Source organism: Podarcis melisellensis (assembly GCF_964234715.1).
Source record: "Podarcis melisellensis genome assembly, chromosome: 11".
NCBI classification, from domain to species: Eukaryota; Metazoa; Chordata; class Lepidosauria; order Squamata; family Lacertidae; genus Podarcis; species Podarcis melisellensis.
Window position 1 is genome coordinate 38421821 of NC_138543.1, and position 16600 is coordinate 38438420.

The following is a 16600-nucleotide window of genomic DNA, read 5'->3' on the forward strand; positions in this document are numbered from 1 at the left end:
TGAATGAGAAAGCTAAAAAGCATGTGTTCCACTATTCACCCTTGTGCAACTCAATTTCCTACATCCCTCCTTAGGAAGAACTGCCTATGTATTCCTACTTTCTGCTTTCGGTTCCTTAACCAGTTACAAATCCATCAGAGAACCTTGTTATTTTATTCTATGACTGCTAAGCTAACTCAGGAGTCTTGGGTGAGATGCTTTATCAAAAGCTTTTTAACATCACAGCACACAATCTCAGTGGGATCACCTCTATACCAGATGTAGAGAAACTTTGGCCCTCTGGATTCCCCCTAATATAATACATTTTTAATGCTATTTTCATTAATATATTCAAATTTATGCCTCATCCTCCCTAATATATGCATTTTTCTCCAACACTGATTAGAGAACTGCATTGCAAAATATGGAAGAATGTTTGTGTTTTGGTTTTCGTATTGGTAGATTTGCCTTTAAATGAAAGCAACAACAAAAAATTCATCTCAATGAGTTGCTCTTTTTTGGGGGGGGGGTCTCCCTTTTTTCTGTACATCTGCAAACCTTGGGGTTTTCCCCAAGCTTACTGGTGTATCCAGTGCAGTCTTTAGCATATGCGCCGCCGGGGTGCAAAGATCTGCCCAGCGCCCCCAAATTTAGTTTAGCTCTCAAATTAACTTTTATTATGCTTATGTCAGACACCATACTTATGCCTTATCTCTTGCTTATGAAAGAAGGGAAGAACTTTTTTATTTGCTCATTTGTTTACAATACACTTATACTTAAGTATACAACACCACCACACTTAAACTTGTAAGTATTGTTTAGGCACCTGCTTAGGAGAATCACCAGTCATGCCAAAGGTGCTGCTGACCCCACAGCCGCATAGCAGCGCAGCTCAATACAATACGTAACATAATATTTTGATGTAAGAGTTAATTTCGTGTGCACTGCGCCGTTGAGAATGATAAACACTGTCATTGAGTCTGACAAGTGCTGCCGTTGTGAATGACAAGCGCCGCTGCTGGCACGGCACATCTCGGGTAAATGAGCGCAAAAGGCGAAAGTCCTTTAGTGAAATAGTAGGTATACATTTCGGTAATACCTAGGTATGTATGCATTTTGTTTTTCTAGCTTGATCAAAATTATTTATTTTTTCATAACAGGTAGATAGTTAAGAGATTAGGCAGCTTCAGTGGTGGGCACCTGGCGCCCGCCAGAATTCAGCGCCCGGGTGCCCTGCACTCCTTGCACCCCTGGGTAAAGACAACCCCAGGGGGTATATCCCTTGTGTTGCTGTTTCGGCTACCTAAAGCAACAACTCTCACACAATTGCATCTCATGTCAGCAAGAGAGGGAATTATCTATATTCAGAACATGCCACATGTGACACAGAACAGAGGCTTGTAGAGTTATACTTTCATGGCTCTCATACCGGGTGTTGGAGATTATTGAACTTGCTTGCAGAATGCAAGCTGTATTTACTATCAGTAAAAAGATTCTCTCTCTGAAGGAGCTAATCATTTCAACTGGTTCCAATTAAACACTCAAATGCAGGCTTGAAGATGAGCACAGAAGTCCTAACAATGTCATTATGGGAATGCTTCAATTTGAACGTGCATAAGAATTTTAGTGGATCATGCTAATTACTTGCACCACTATGCAGGATCAGGGATAGTGGATGAAGTTTATAGTGAGTGGGGAAGTAAGTAGCTTTCTCTTTACACTAATGATGAAATATGGTTTTGTGGGAGAGGGAAAGCATTTTCTCTTGCCCTCTCCCCTCTCATGGTTCCTATGGAAACCAGCCTAAGTGGGTGTGCTGTTTCCATGCTTATTGAAGATGTAGATTTCACATCTAAGATGGAATTACAATTACAAATGGTGCTCTTGAGCAAAATGGAAAATCAGTTCAAAGTCACAGGCAGAGGATTGTATTAGATAAACACTGATTGGGAACAGAGAAATCATGGCCGTTTCAAAGATAGTGGCATTCCAGAAGTGTAGCTCCGGGTGTGTTACAGCAACCCAAAACTCAACACATGGGATGCACAACTTGTAAAAGAAGACATTGTATCACACAGGGTCTCTGATACTTCATGTGTCAACTGCATCACCAGTGCTGCTGATCGGCAAATCTGCAAATGAGGACAAAGAAAGCAAGATACCCTTGAAAAAACATATGTGAGCTCAAACAGTGCATTACAGCCCCCTGGTTCCTTTAAACCAAATGCAGACATGCCTGTATCTTTCTCTGTCTAGGAAAACTATTGCTCTATTTTTATCACTCCTTCTTGTCCTGTTCCTTCCTGCTTGCTTTATTCAGAGGTGGAGAAGGAAGAAACTGTTGAACTTAAGAGTGTGTGTTGCTAAACCACAGAGCCTAGGACTTGCCAATCAGAAGGCCGGCAGTTCGAATCCCTGTGACGGGGTGAGCTCCCGTTTCTCGGTCCCTGCTCCTGCCAACCTAGCAGTTCGAAAGCAACACAGTGCAAGTAGATAAATAGGTACTGCTCCGGTGGGAAGGTAAACGGTGTTTCCGTGCGCTGCTCTGGTTCGCCAGAAGCGGCTTAGTCATGCTGCCCACATTACCCGGAAGCTGTACGCCAGCTCCCTTGGCCAATAAAGCGAGATGAGCGCCGCAACCCCAGAGTCGGCCACGACTGGATCTAATGCTCAGGGGTTCCTTTACCTTTTAGGTCCCCAGCTTAATTTTTTTCTATTATAAACTGATGTATGGAACTGATATATAATCCCCCTATTCTATGAATTAGGAGGGGGAAGGGAACAAGTGCATTGCCTCTACTTTTGACTTCCACGTGGTCATTTTAAGCCTTCACAGTCCCTATGCAAGGACAAATGGATAAGGACATAAGACGAGGCCCATCTTGTCCAGCATCTTGTTCTCACGGTGTCTACCCAGATGCCTGCAGGAAACCCACAAGGAGGTCCTGAGCACAAGAGCACTCTGTCCTCTTAAGGTTTCCAGCAACTGGTATTCAGAAGCATGTTGCCTCTGACAGTGAAGATGGAGCATAGCCGTCAAGGTTGGAGGGTGTCAGCTGCCATCTGGGCTGTGCTCCTTACCTGACTGGCAAGCTAACAAACGCAAAGGGGTGAGCCAGTTTAGCCACAACTGTTCTCACTGCCTTCCCTGCTGATCAGTGGACCCCATTGCTCAGATGATTCCACAGGGACAACAAAGGGAGCCTGATCTCCTTTTCTGAAATCCCTAAGCCACTCTACATGCTGATTTAATCACTAATCCTGCACCCCCAATAAAACCTTTTGGGACTTCTAACTCCCCACATTTTAAGATGGGGGACTATGTTGTGACTTCTACTTAAAGGCTTCACATCTGCCCTGCTTTCTTGCTATTGTTACTTGAATCTATTAGTTTGCTATCCTGCATGCACAGTGGCATGAAGTCAACATAACTTCTTTTTATTCATCTGACAAAACATATGTACCCTGCATCCACTAAAGCCTCTAAGCAGCTTACACAAAACAATATAAAATATTGATGAAAGATACAGAAAAATCAAAGGTTAAAAGCTAATTGACATAAAATTTATCAACCCCCCCCCCAAAATCTATATTTTGTTTTAAAGCAGCTTTAACACATATGCACATCACAAAATTGCATGTTGACCTTACTTTGCAACCACCTGTTAACAAAGATAGTCCTAGGCAGGTCCAGAACTTTCTGTATTGCCAGAACTAGGAATGTCCCTACTTCCAATTAACAGTTGCCTTTGCCTCTTCAGAATGGTAACAGTCAATCTAGATTCTGTATGTTGCTGGATTTGGGCAGCAACTCCTTGTATTTTGAGACTAATTGCTCTCCTACTGTACCACTTGAAAGCTGGTGGTTTGTTTGTTTGGGGTTTCTTTTTGGTTAAAAGTGTATTCAAAAACAGCAGCTGCTTTCTGCTGAGATTTCTCAGTGCCTTGTGGGCTTGTTTAAAACAGTTCTCTAATTTTGGTTTTAAATTCAGGGCATTATCCCTCTTCTGCTGTGTCCAACTGCTCCCGAGTATGAGTAACTTGCTTGTGGATGACTGGAATGGCTGGACATGGCTAGCAATAGACAGAGCAGCTTAATTCCATTATGTTTCAGTCTGGCTGGCATTCAGTCTCAGGTCCATTGCATTCCATTCAATTTTGTGCAGATGGTTTTTTAAAAGAATGCATAGGAGGTCCGTATTTAATTTGTGTGCACTTTTCAGTGGTTTTCAATGCATTCATCCAAATACACCCACACCCACACACTACACTCATCTTTTATGTAAAATATAAATGTTTGTCTGTATTTTTTGTGCACCAAAAGAGCATCTCAAACTCTGAAGAGTGTAATCTGAGTAGTAGTAGTAGTAATAATAATAATAATATTTTTATTATTTATATCCTACCCATCTGGCTGGGTTGCCCCAGCCACTCTAAGAGAAAGTTCAGGGCTGTCAGATCAGTGTGGACAACTGTGAGAAGGCGACTGAACAGATTCCTCCGCCTTCCCTTAACAAGGTACATAATAATGCTTGGTTCCAATAGTTTATACTCAGCCCATGACGGTCAGGGAAGGAGGGAAAAGCTGAGTCCCGTTGTCTGGGGAAGGGTAAAACTTCTGCCCTGCTTGCAAAAGATTCCATGTTCAATCCCTGGCATCTCTGGGTAGAACTGGGAGAGAACCTTGCTTGAAACCCCCGAGAGTCACTGCCAGGCAGTTCAGGCACTCCTGAGCTAGATGGACTATTAGGGGTCAGCAAACTTTTTCAGCAGGGGGCTGGTCCACTGTCCCTCAGACCTTGTGGAGGGCCGGACTATATTTTGGGGGCAAAAATGAATGAATTCCTATGCTCCACAAATAACCCAGAGATGCATTTTAAATAAAAGCACACATTCTGCGGGCCGGATTGAGAAGGTGATTGGGCCGGATCCGGCCCCCAGGTCTTAGTTTGCCTACCCACGGACTAATGGAACTGATGCAACATAAGGCAGCTAACCATGCTGCTATATTGCACCCAATGACACATGTGGCAGCATGGATCACACCTTGTTTGCTTCCCTCCCACAATTCTCCAGTGTTGAACAGATCATATCCCAAGGGGATGATGATAATTTGAAAACAGAAAACAGGAGCATCACTGTCCAAAACATGGACAGAAATGTTCTCTCCCCTGCAGTGATCTATCCCTCATCTACCCTGTTGAGAGAGGTCCATCATCATAGCACTAAGTGATGAGTGTGGGGCTTTTAATCAGTGGGGGAAGAGAGGTTTTATTAAGTGCAATTCAGCTTCCAGCTAATCAGCCAGCAGCAATTGAGGTCCTCAAGGTTTCTTACTAAATCTAAATGGAGATTATTGTGACAGGAGAAATTGCTTCTACTCTATTTAACAGAGCTCCGTAGCTAGGAAAGGATTAGCCAGGAAAATTAAGAGATATGACAGTTGGAAAACAATAGGCGCACCACTGAAATATTTGCAGCCTTCATCAGGTGATTGGTCCATCAAATCCAGTTCTGCCTATTCTGGTGGTTAATTTTCCAAGGACTTCAGCAAAGGTTGTTTCAGTCACTCGCTATCATTCACTTTTAGCTGGAAAGCAGGAAGACTAACCATAATGCATTTTAAGCATCTGTATATAAAGCATGTGTTCAGTCAATGCACTGCGGCCTGTCTCCTCTTTGGGCTTATCCACACATACCTTTCCTCCACTCTTTTTAGGGCTGGTTCAGCAGCAGGTCAGAATGAAGACTTAGAAACTCAAAGTAAAGTCAGCTTTTATTTAAGAAAATAGTATACAAGCAAAGTGCACCCAGGCACTACTGCCCTAAGTGGCAACTTTGCCAAGACTAACTCTTGGCCCCTCCTCTCCCCCCCTAAACCTCCTCCTCTAGATGTCTCCCAAACCCAGCATAAACTCTGGCGAAAAGGGAACCTCCTATGGACTTTCTGAGCTTTCTTTTCAGCTGCATTCAAACCCCTATGTGACCTTGGAGTCAAAAAGGACAGGGGAGCTTACTACAGTAGGAGAGCAGTTGTTGCAAAGCTGTTGCAGCTTCTGTCCCCTACTCCTCCTCTCTTTTAGGTCTGGGGCCTGAAGTATCTCCCTCTGCACCTTGTTGTGCCCTTGAAGGGCTTTCTGCCTTTGGCTCTTTCCCTTGAGCCTGTCGTTTCTTCCACCTCCCAGCCTCCAACCTCATCTGACCTGTCTTCAGAGTGCCATCACCACAATCCAGGTTGTGATCCTTCCTCCTCTGCTACTTACCTAGGGGGTTCTTCGGCTGGAGCCCTTCAGCCAGTCCCTGGCAGTTCTGTCCAGGTATGGTCTGCACTTTAAAACTTCATGTCTTTTAATTTATTTTTTCAATCTCTGCAGCTTTTCCATGAAAACCCACTCTTTAAAGCTCAATTAGAGCAATCAGCAATCCAAGGAAAGCTCACATTGATGTTTGTTGCTACGGAGCACTTAAGAGCAAGTTTTCACGAGGAAAGCTCTGGGGCAACAGACAAACAGACACAGAGCTTTCTAGTGCTGACCTGTGCCTGGAAAGAGGAGGGCTAAAGGTAAGGGTGGATAAACCTTTTATCATTCTGAAGAACAAAAGGCACCCTGATTTTAAAGCTTGGCTTTCTACTGACCTCCCTGTGTGCCATTTTTTAAAAAATAATTTTTTATTAACTTTCTTTTGTATTTTAACAAACATATCATATCAATAACATACATGTTACAAATTTTCATCCCCTTTCCTCCCAGGCTTCCCTGGGTTTGTTACCCGCTTACTGCTGTTTCCACCAATTCACCATATCATTTCTTCTTTGTTTTAAATGTTCTATATTTAAAAAGTATGTATGTTTATTTAAATCCTGCCATCAAGTCAATGTTCTTTTTTGTTTCTGCAAATATAATATAAAAGGTTCCCACTCTTTTTCAAAGTCACTGTTGTCCTTTTCTCGTAGTCTATCTGTAAATTTTCCCATTTCTGCGTAGTTCATCAATTTCTCTTGCCATTGTTCTTTTGTTGGAATTTCTCCAGTCTTCCAGTTTTGAGCTACCAAAATTCTCACCTCCATAGTAGCATACATGAATAATGCCCTCTTCTCTTTCGGCAGATCTTGATCTAGAATACCTAACAGGAAAGCTTCTGGTTGTTTAACAAATGTCATTTTCAGCATTTTTTTCAATTCATTGTATATTTCCCAATATGTTTTTACATTTTTACAATCCCACCACACATGGTAAAAAGTACCTTCAGCTTCACACCTCCAAGACTTCTTCTGTTCATTTTTATATATGTTTATGTTTTTTGCTGTTATCCATACACCCAAATATTTTACCTTTTTACCATTTCTGTTACTTCTTTCCTCTCATTTTCTTTAAGGTTTTTTTAATAGCAGTTTGGTCTTATTTTTGTTTAATTTAAATCCTGCCACTTGTCCAGACTCTTGTATTATGTTCATTACTTTTGGGAGGGAGATTTTCGGATCTTCCACAGTGATTACCAGATCATCCGTAAAGGCTTTCAATTTATGCTCACTTCTTTTTAATTTTATTCCCAATATTTCTTTATTTTCTCTTACTTTCCTCGTCAGTACTTCCAGTACCAGAATGAACAACAGCGGTGATAACTGACATCCTTGTCTTTGTGTGCCATTTTTTGACTGCCTGGCTTGGGTCATTTTTTCCCTACACATTGCCAGGACAAACCTTGCTGCCAGGTTTTAGCCACATCGCCAGAATCTCAAGTCACCATTTTGTGCCACTTTAGCTGAAATGGATGTATTGATGTTGAGCTGTTCCTTAAATCTGAGAGTTGCTTCTCTCACCATGTCCTTTGAGGTACCAACAGCAACTCACCTCTCCTGTCTTCAAAGTTGTGTGCAGAGAAGTATTTAATGACATGAAGGCAACTCCCAGGAAAGATGGTGAATTGAGCGTTCTGGAACTGGCTCTGCAGTTCAAAGGTTTGTTTACAGATCCATGGGGTGTTTGGTCATTTATATTATTCAGCTAGATAAATTGCCCTCACATTTTGGCAGGCATGAAAACTACTCTTGGGAGCTATCCAATGTACTGGAACTGTAATGTGAATTGTAACTGGGAAGGAGAGTTGCTGTACTGCTGTACTGCAGAAAGAATAATTAGGTTCCGCTGTAAGGTGAAGTAGTTTAAGATGATGAGAAGCAAGATAGGCCATCTTATAGTCAAGAAGAGAGCTAAGCTAATCAAACCAATGCGCTTCATCAAAACATCACACATACAAAATTTTCACAAAAGTGTTTCCATCACCAAAGTAACTGGATCAACATCCTGTCTCGCCACTCTGAACTGCATTTGTTTCATTGCCCTTACATCACAGCAAGGCAGGGAACAAGCCCCCACATTGCCAAGGCAACCAGGCCAATGTTCCTTGCTTTGCCAAGCTGTGCTGTGAGGACAAGCAATGAATGCTCCATGATGAAGCAATCTGGTATGGCAGGAGGTGTCAACCCAATTGCCTCAGCAATGAGGACACATTACATTGCATCCTGAGAATACAGCATTGGTTTTGTTTGCTCTTACCACTGCTACATAGTCAAATCTGATTGGCTATTGACCTAAGTGGTACTCTGATGTCCTTGCATTTGTTGCATACTTTGTGATTGCTCATGATCTTTCTTTCTTTCTTTCTTTCTTTCTTTCTTTCTTTCTTTCTTTCTTTCTTTCTTTCTTCTTTCTTTCTTTTTCTTTCCTGCAACACTTTTCTTCAGAATTATTCAACTCTGACATATTTCAGAATTTAATCTCCTGTAGAAAGTGATGGCACTGCAGTTATCTTTAGAAGGATGTATGCCTATAGCTGAACAATTTGTGTAGATCACTTTCTGTTTTCATGAAGCAGCTCATACTTTCTACCTAAACAACCAAGGAAAGTCTTGTCAAGTATCTATCCAAGTTGCTTGAGATATAGCAGATTCAGTCTTGGAACTGCCTGATTGAAGATCCAGCTTGTGCTGTCATTTCTTTTGAGAAAGCTTCACATAATTTGGATCAACATGCATACATTAGTCACACCTAACACCCTCATCACACATTACTTCACAATTGAGATATGTGATTTTGTGCGTGCATGCCTATTTCTTACACAAGGTTAAAGAAAACTTGGTTAGTGAATGAGTAAGCAGCTGACTCACATAGGCAGGAATAACCAGCTGCACAAATATGATATGGGGGACATCTGGCTTTTTAAATGCCATTTACCTTCCCACCGCAGCGGTCCCTATTTATTTACTTGCACTGGCATGCTTTCAAACTGCTAGGTTGGCAGGAGCTGGGACAGAGCAACAGGAGCTCACGCCATCATGGAGATTTGAACCGCCGACCTTCTGATCGGCAAGCCCAAGAGGCCCAGAGGATTAGACCATAGCACCACCAGTGGACCGTAGCCACTGATAGTCTTATTCTCCTTTATCCTCTATGAACCCTCCTTGAATTTTCCCAATCCCTTTTAAAAACCATCTAAGCTGATGGTCTTCAGTATACTTTGTGATGTAGCACAACTAGTCAACTCAATGCAACCATCATCTACTTCTGGGATGGGGAAACTGGTGCCTTGTGAGCCATTTGGCCTAATTTTGTGTGATCCACAGCCTCCAGATACCACGGGCTCATTGAACACCGATTTATCCAGGTAGAGCTGGGAACAATTCCTGTCTGAAATGGAAACCCTGAAGTACCATTACCAGACAGTTTAGACAATACTGAGTTAGAATGATTGATCATTTGACTCATTAGGAGGCAGCTTTTGCATTCAAAGTATGCTTTCGACCACTAAGATACAACCCTTTCCATTATTTAAATTTAAAGTATACTTAAATTTTAGCTTTCCTATTGAAATCCATTAAGACAAAATTTTAGCTTTTGCACAAATTAGGGCAAAACATTGGGTTGGATCATGCTCTTTGTAGTTTAAGCAAGTCATAGCAGGTATCATTTTGGGGTTCACAGTTCTACTCTGAACATTTACACTCCCCTCCTACCTTGGGACCTATATGTCTTGGGGAAGCCAGTAGGATCTTCACCAGCTTCAGGTGGTCACAAAGTGCAAGGGGGCTTTGATATCATTTTAGCAAAGGAGAACTCAGCCTCTCAGTGTAAGTATGTAACTGGCTGTATATTGTTTTAACCTGAAGGAAAGAAGATAAATGTAAACAGTGGCCTCAAGGAAAAGACGAAGGTGTGACTCTGCATTTAGAACAGCTCAATGAACAGAGCAAAACACTGAGAACACAATCTGAAAATGCAATGGATCAGAGAGAAGAGTCTTAGACTAATACGAAAATAATAAAAAATAAAAAATAAAAAAATCAGGCTCCAGCAAGCAAGTGAAAATTAGAACTTGGCCCAAAACCCAGGAAATGAAGTACAAAAAGAAGAAAATACTTCCAAATGGAATTTCAATTTCATGTCAAGCCCAAAAGATAAAATCCAAATCTTGCCTCATAACATTTATCTACCAAGTTAATAACAGATAGTTGGCCTGAAACAACAAGTTAACAATTTATGGAGAAAGGAGACTAACTGAGATAAGGCAGCTGATCTATGTGGAGTCTGAAGCTATCTGGCTTAGGGGCGATATGGAGATATCTATTAGCGCTGGCTTCCTTGTTTCTTAGGTGCTCCTATGAGAAAAAAGCAAGACAATGTAGAATTAGGACAATTCATGAGAGGAGATGCTTTTTATGACTATGGCTTCAGAACATTGTAATCCCCATGTCTATATATATGGTGAGGAAAGTAATTAATGTAAACCCATTTCTTTTTAAAGGGGTCCTAAGTATAATGGGTAGTATCCAATTGGTGTCTTTCAATTGACTGAAGGCATCCATCAGCAAGCAGAAATGGGAGGGATACATTTCTGGCAATTCTCCCTGCTCATGAAGCTCCTAAACTTTCCTTCAATCAGTCTCAGGGGGGTCATACTGCCCAGGGCAGATTTTTTAGGGTGAGAGGGCTAATTAACAAAAATTGCTTCCCTCCTGATAGATGCTTCCTGTCAGCAGACTGCAGGAGCAGGTATCTTGAGATTCCTGCATTGTAGGAGGTTGGACTAGATGGCCCTTGGGGTCAATTTCAACTCTACAATTCTATGATTTATGAGCTTACCACCTCATTTAAAGTTGTGCATTTCTGGAGTCCACTGGTGTTCCCCCCACCATTTGGACCAAGCAGTGAAAGATCAGACAAGTTCAAATGATTCTGAAGTTTTACTAGACACAGCTATAACAGGCTAAGAAAAGGGATTACACACATAGGCACCGACTCAATGGGGCCTGAGGGAGCCCGAGCCCCCTCAAAAATTCGTTTGGGGGGGCTCTGCCCCCCCAATAATTTAAGAAAATTATTACCGTATTTTTCCCTCAAAAAGAGGAAGCGGCTGCTTTCCTGCATTCTGCCTCAGGGTCTTACTGCCCACCCTCCTCTGTTTCCTTGCTGTGTTTGCTCAAATGGAACAAAGAGCAGGGAAAGCCCCTCCCCTCCAGGCAAGGAGAGGGCTGAAAACATGCAGGAGAGAGAGAGAGAGAGAGAGAGAGAGAGAGAGAGAGAGAGAGAGAGAGCGCGCTGGCTGGCTTGGGTGGGCAGGTGAGGGAAAACTTTTGCCTTCCTTTCCTCCCTGCCGTTATACCCCTCCCCTGCATTCTTAGCCAGCTGCTTCTCTGCACACCCCTCTTGTGCTCCTTGTCCGTTCTGTGTTTTTCCTTCCCTCCCCACTTAAAATGTGGTTTAAAAGCATGGATCCACATGGATCCTCAGGATCTTTGCATTGGGTCACCCCAAATTCACCAACAGATCACATAGCATGTCCATGGCTACAGCCTGCCCCCCAAAAATCACGCACCCACTGTTGCCTGGGGCTGCAGTGGTGCAAAAATGTGGTTAAAAAGCATGGATCCACAGGGATCCTCAGGATCTTTGCATTGGGTCACCCCAAATTCACCATCAGAGCACATAGCATGTCCATGGCTACAGCCTGCCCCCCAAAAATCACACACCCACTGTTGCCTGGGGCTGCAATGGTGCAAAAACGTGGTTACAAAACATGGATCCACAGGGATCCTCAGGATCTTTGCATTGGGTCACCCCAAATTCACCATCAGATCACATAGCATGTCCATGGCTACAGCCTGCCCCCCAAAATCACACACCCACTGTTGCCTGGGGCTGCAATGGTGCAAAAACGTGGTTACAAAACATGGATCCACAGGGATCCTCAGGATCTTTGCATTGGGTCACCCCAAATTCACCATCAGAGCACATAGCATGTCCATGGCTACAGCCTGCCCCCCCCAAATCACACATCCACTGTTGCCTGGGGCTGCAATGGTGCAAAAACGTGGTTACAAAACATGGATCCACAGGGATCCTCAGGATCTTTGCATTGGGTCACCCCAAATTCACCATCAGAGCACATAGCATGTCCATGGCTACAGCCTGCCCCCCAAAAATCACCCACCCACTGTTGCCTGGGGCTGCAATGGTGCAAAAACATGGTTACAAAGCATGGATCCACAGGGATTCTCAGGATTTTTGCATTGGGTCACCCCAAATTCACCATCAGATCACATGGCTGTGGCCACAGCATGAAGCACAAAAATGATACATCATTAATATTCACCGCCCACGGCGGCAGCCAATCGGCTGCCGCAAAGGGCGGGCCCTCACAGGTTCACTTAAGGTCGGGGCAGCCCGGGGCTCGCCCCTTTCGTTCCCCCAGCAGCAGTGGTTTGGAGGTCTTGGGCCCCCCCCCAATATTTTTTATAAGTCGGTATGGGCCCCCCCAATATTTTTTATAAGTCGGCGCCCCTGATTACACACACACACACACAAAACACCACACAGAGAGCAAATGGTTCTTATATGTAATGGTCTCTTTTCTGGCAAGCATAGGTTGCCTCAAGTACATGTCTGACTCTTAAGTTCATTTTTTTGAACCGAGTACTATATCACAAAATTTGTAGAAAGTAGAAAATCAGAAGGATAATTATGTTCCAATCCAGGCCACTTCACTTAAAAGTATGGACTGGACAAAAACAGAACAAAATGAAGAAGAAGAGGAGGAGGAGGAGGAGGAGGAGGAAATTATCCATTACCATCTCAGTAGAGGGTTAGCTAAGCTAACCTGTGGCATATAGATTCTATTGCTTTGTAACTCACATCATCTCTGACCACTGGGTATGTTGGCTGAGGCTGATGGAGCCCAGTAAACACAGGTTTCCTGAACTTGGTCTATAACAGTATATAAAATATACACTGCACATCAGCATATGATGTGTATGTATTGTTATTTTCAGCATCATTTCACTTAGAATGCATCCAAGTGAGATCCTAGTGTGTGCTTGAATACTGCACAAACTCCTAGCCTCATCTAACAACACAAACACCATGCCTACAACCCTTTATCAAGGTGAAATGCAATCAATCAATCAATCAATCAAATAAATAAATAAATAAATAAATAAATAAATTTGTATATCACCCTTCATCTGTAGATCTCAGGGCAGTTCACAAGATAAAATTACAATATAAAAAACACAAAATACATAATAAAAATAAGAACTACAAACCAATAATCCCACCCCCACAACACATTTAAAAGGGCATCAGATGTCAGTCCTGGTTGAAGAGGAACATGTTCACCTGGTACCTAAAGGTGTATAATGAGGGCACCAGGCAAGCCTCCTGGCAAGGAGAGCATTCCACAAATGGGGAGCCATTGCAGAAAATGCCCGTTCACATGTTGCCACCCTCCAGAACTCTCGTGGAGAAGGCACACGAGGAAAGACCTCAGATGATGATCACAAGATGCAGGTAGGTTCATATGGGGAGAGGTGGTCCTTGAGATATTGCCGTCCTGAGCTGTTTAAGCCTTTAGAGGTCAAAACCAGCACCGGAAACCAATTGGAAGCCAGTGCAGTTGGGCCAGAATTGCCCAATTAACAGTTTAGAAATGGGTACTGGGATGGATCCAATATGTTCTCCTACTTCTTCCCTGCCAAACAGCTGATTTTGCAAAAAAGGAGCTCTGCTCACATAGACCTAAATACTCCTGACGTTTTTTGTTAGACCAAAAACCAATATTATTATTGTTTTTTGCAGAATAAATCAGCCTCCGATGAACAATGTAAAGTTTTCTCTTGCTGCGCTGTACTTTGCATTGTGTATATATCACTGAGCAAAGCATGCCACCAGTTATCATCCATCCCATTTTCTCTGCCTTTTTTCTCTTCCTTTAAAGAGTAGAGGATGAGATCCGCTGAGACCCAGGGAATCATTTGCTACAGAAATGGCTCTTGAAGTGGATATGCTCCATCCATGCAGATGCCCTCATTTGTCTGGGAACCAGTGATCTGTTTCTGTTATGTCTTCTTCTATGTTACATTAGTCCTCTGAGCAGCTTTTGTTAGGATAATCTTTTGCAGGGCTTCTCAAGCGGTTCAGAAAATCAAGGAAAGCATTGCCTGAAGTAGTGCGATGTATCTCCATTTACTCACAACCCATTCAGTTGTCTCCTGGCATTTGGAGTACACACTGAAATAGAATCTACTTATTGCCATATAAAAGCTACACTTGCATTGGATTGACAGGTATGCTGTAGCAGATTTGTGGTTTGCCAGTGAGTCGCATTAATGAAGATGCAAGAGTTCCATCGTAAGGCAATCACATCTGGACTCGAATCTAATTGCAGCGGAATGTGAAAAAACACATGCCAACCTTTGTAATACAGATCTCTGAAATGCAAAGAAGATGGATTAGGAGTTCAAATAAAGAACACTGGCATCCTTGTTGCTGTTGTTTGCTCAGAAATTCTAGGAAACAAAAAAAAATCTGTGCTGTTTTGAAATCCATGGATACAATCAATGCAGTTTTTGTGGGAATTAAGACTCAAAGTATATGGAAGACAGGCCTGGACCATTTGACCCTTTAATTAGTTCTCTTTCCCCTCCTATAAAAACTGCAGTGGTACCTCAGGTTACATACGCTTCAGGTTACATACGCTTCAGGTTACAGACTCCGCTAACCCAGAAATAGTGCTTCAGGTTAAGAACTTTGCTTCAGGATGAGAACAGAAATCGTGCTCCAGTGGCACGGCGGCAGTGGGAGGCCCCATTAGCTAAAGTGGTGCTTCAGGTTAAGAACGGACCTCCGGAACGAATTAAGTACTTAACCCGAGGTACCACTGTACTCGAGACACTCTCTTTTAAAGTTTAAATAACATACAACTGTTACTGATCATACTTGCACTTGCAGATTAAATATACAATGCAGGTCGGTGATACTTAAATTGCTAAAACATCTTGCATAGATTAAACTCTTACAGACTAACTAACTCTGAGGCAGACAGCAGCACAACACAACATACCTGCTGCTCTAAATCTTAAGACTGTTCCACTAACTGCCAAAGCTGTACCAACTGCCATAACTGACACAGAGTGTATGACATCACAGAGTTCTACAGCTCTTGCAATTAACCCTTTACATCAGGGTAGGCAAACTAAGGCCCAGGGGCCGGATCCGGCCCAATCGCCTTCTAAATCCGGCCCACAGACGGTCCGGGAATCAGTGTGTTTTTACATGAGTAGAATGTGTCCTTTTATTTAAAATGCATCTCTGGGTTATTTGTGGGGCATAGGAATTCGTTCATCCCCTCTCCCAAATATAGTCTGGCCCCCCACAAGGTCTGAGGGACAGTGGATTGGCCCCCTACTGAAAAGGTTTGCTGACCCCTGCTTTATATATACATTTTGGATGCTAACATGCCACAGTTTTGAAAGGTTGTTGTGCTTAAACAACTTGGGACCAAAGTACCTTAAGGATCATCTGCTCCCTTTTGCTCCACCTCAGTCACTGAGAACCTCTGAGGAGGCACCTCTTGTGCTTCCCCAAGCCTCTGGGGTTCAGTGAGCTCTTACTAGGGACCGAGCCTTTAGTGTGGCAGCCCCTGTCCTGTGGAACTCCCTGCCAGTAGAGGTTTGGTAGGAATCATCCCTGCCTTCTTTTAGATGTCAGCTAATAATAGGCAGCCTTGGGAATGTGGATTTTCCTTCAGCCAACCTGTATTTAAAGTTATTTTTCTGATGTTTGGTTAATGCTGTTGTTCTAAACTTTGTATGGTGTACAGCACCTTGCTATATTTCTACAAAACTGTGGTTTATACTGAAATAAATAAATAAATAAATACCATAGCCTTCCTTTTCCCAGCCAAGCACCTTCCAGATGTTTCGGACTACAACTCCCCTGAGCTGATGGGGACGCAGTCCAAAACATCTGGAGGGTATCAGCTTAGGGGATTCTGCTGTGCCAATTTGCACCTTGAAGGGCAGGGGGGGAGGAGTGATTTTCACTGAGACTGCCATGCAGTAAGCAATGTTTAAACCCCATTTTGACTTGTGCCATGTGCCTGATCCTCATCAACTCAGTTGCAACCATTTAAAGGCGAGAAGAAGGAAAATTAACACCATGCCAAACTATGCATTTATTGTGTAGTTTGGCCCTCTGAAAATCTGCCTGTTCAGATCCTGAGAATGACCTTTCTCTTTTTCTTTCCATTTCTTATGTACAACATCTCTTTACTTGTTATACTGCTG

General features: G+C 42.8%; 1 long non-coding RNA gene across 5 annotated transcripts; it reads right to left on the bottom strand.

The window, feature by feature from the left end:
* Positions 1 to 735: 735 nt before the first annotated feature.
* Positions 736 to 15839, bottom strand: LOC309380213. Of its 5 annotated transcripts, none has more exons than XR_014172713.1 (4): positions 12841 to 15369; positions 10537 to 11276; positions 9995 to 10141; positions 736 to 2111 (listed from the first exon to the last, which is right to left on the bottom strand). It is a non-coding gene; the product is annotated as an uncharacterized lncRNA (long non-coding RNA). The 5 variants fall into 5 exon arrangements; XR_014172714.1 differs by lacking the exon at positions 736 to 2111 and adding an exon at positions 15376 to 15389 and having other exon boundaries at positions 9209 to 10141; positions 12841 to 14821; XR_014172715.1 differs by lacking the exon at positions 736 to 2111 and having other exon boundaries at positions 9209 to 10141; positions 12841 to 14821; positions 15252 to 15369.
* Positions 15840 to 16600: the final 761 nt, after the last annotated feature.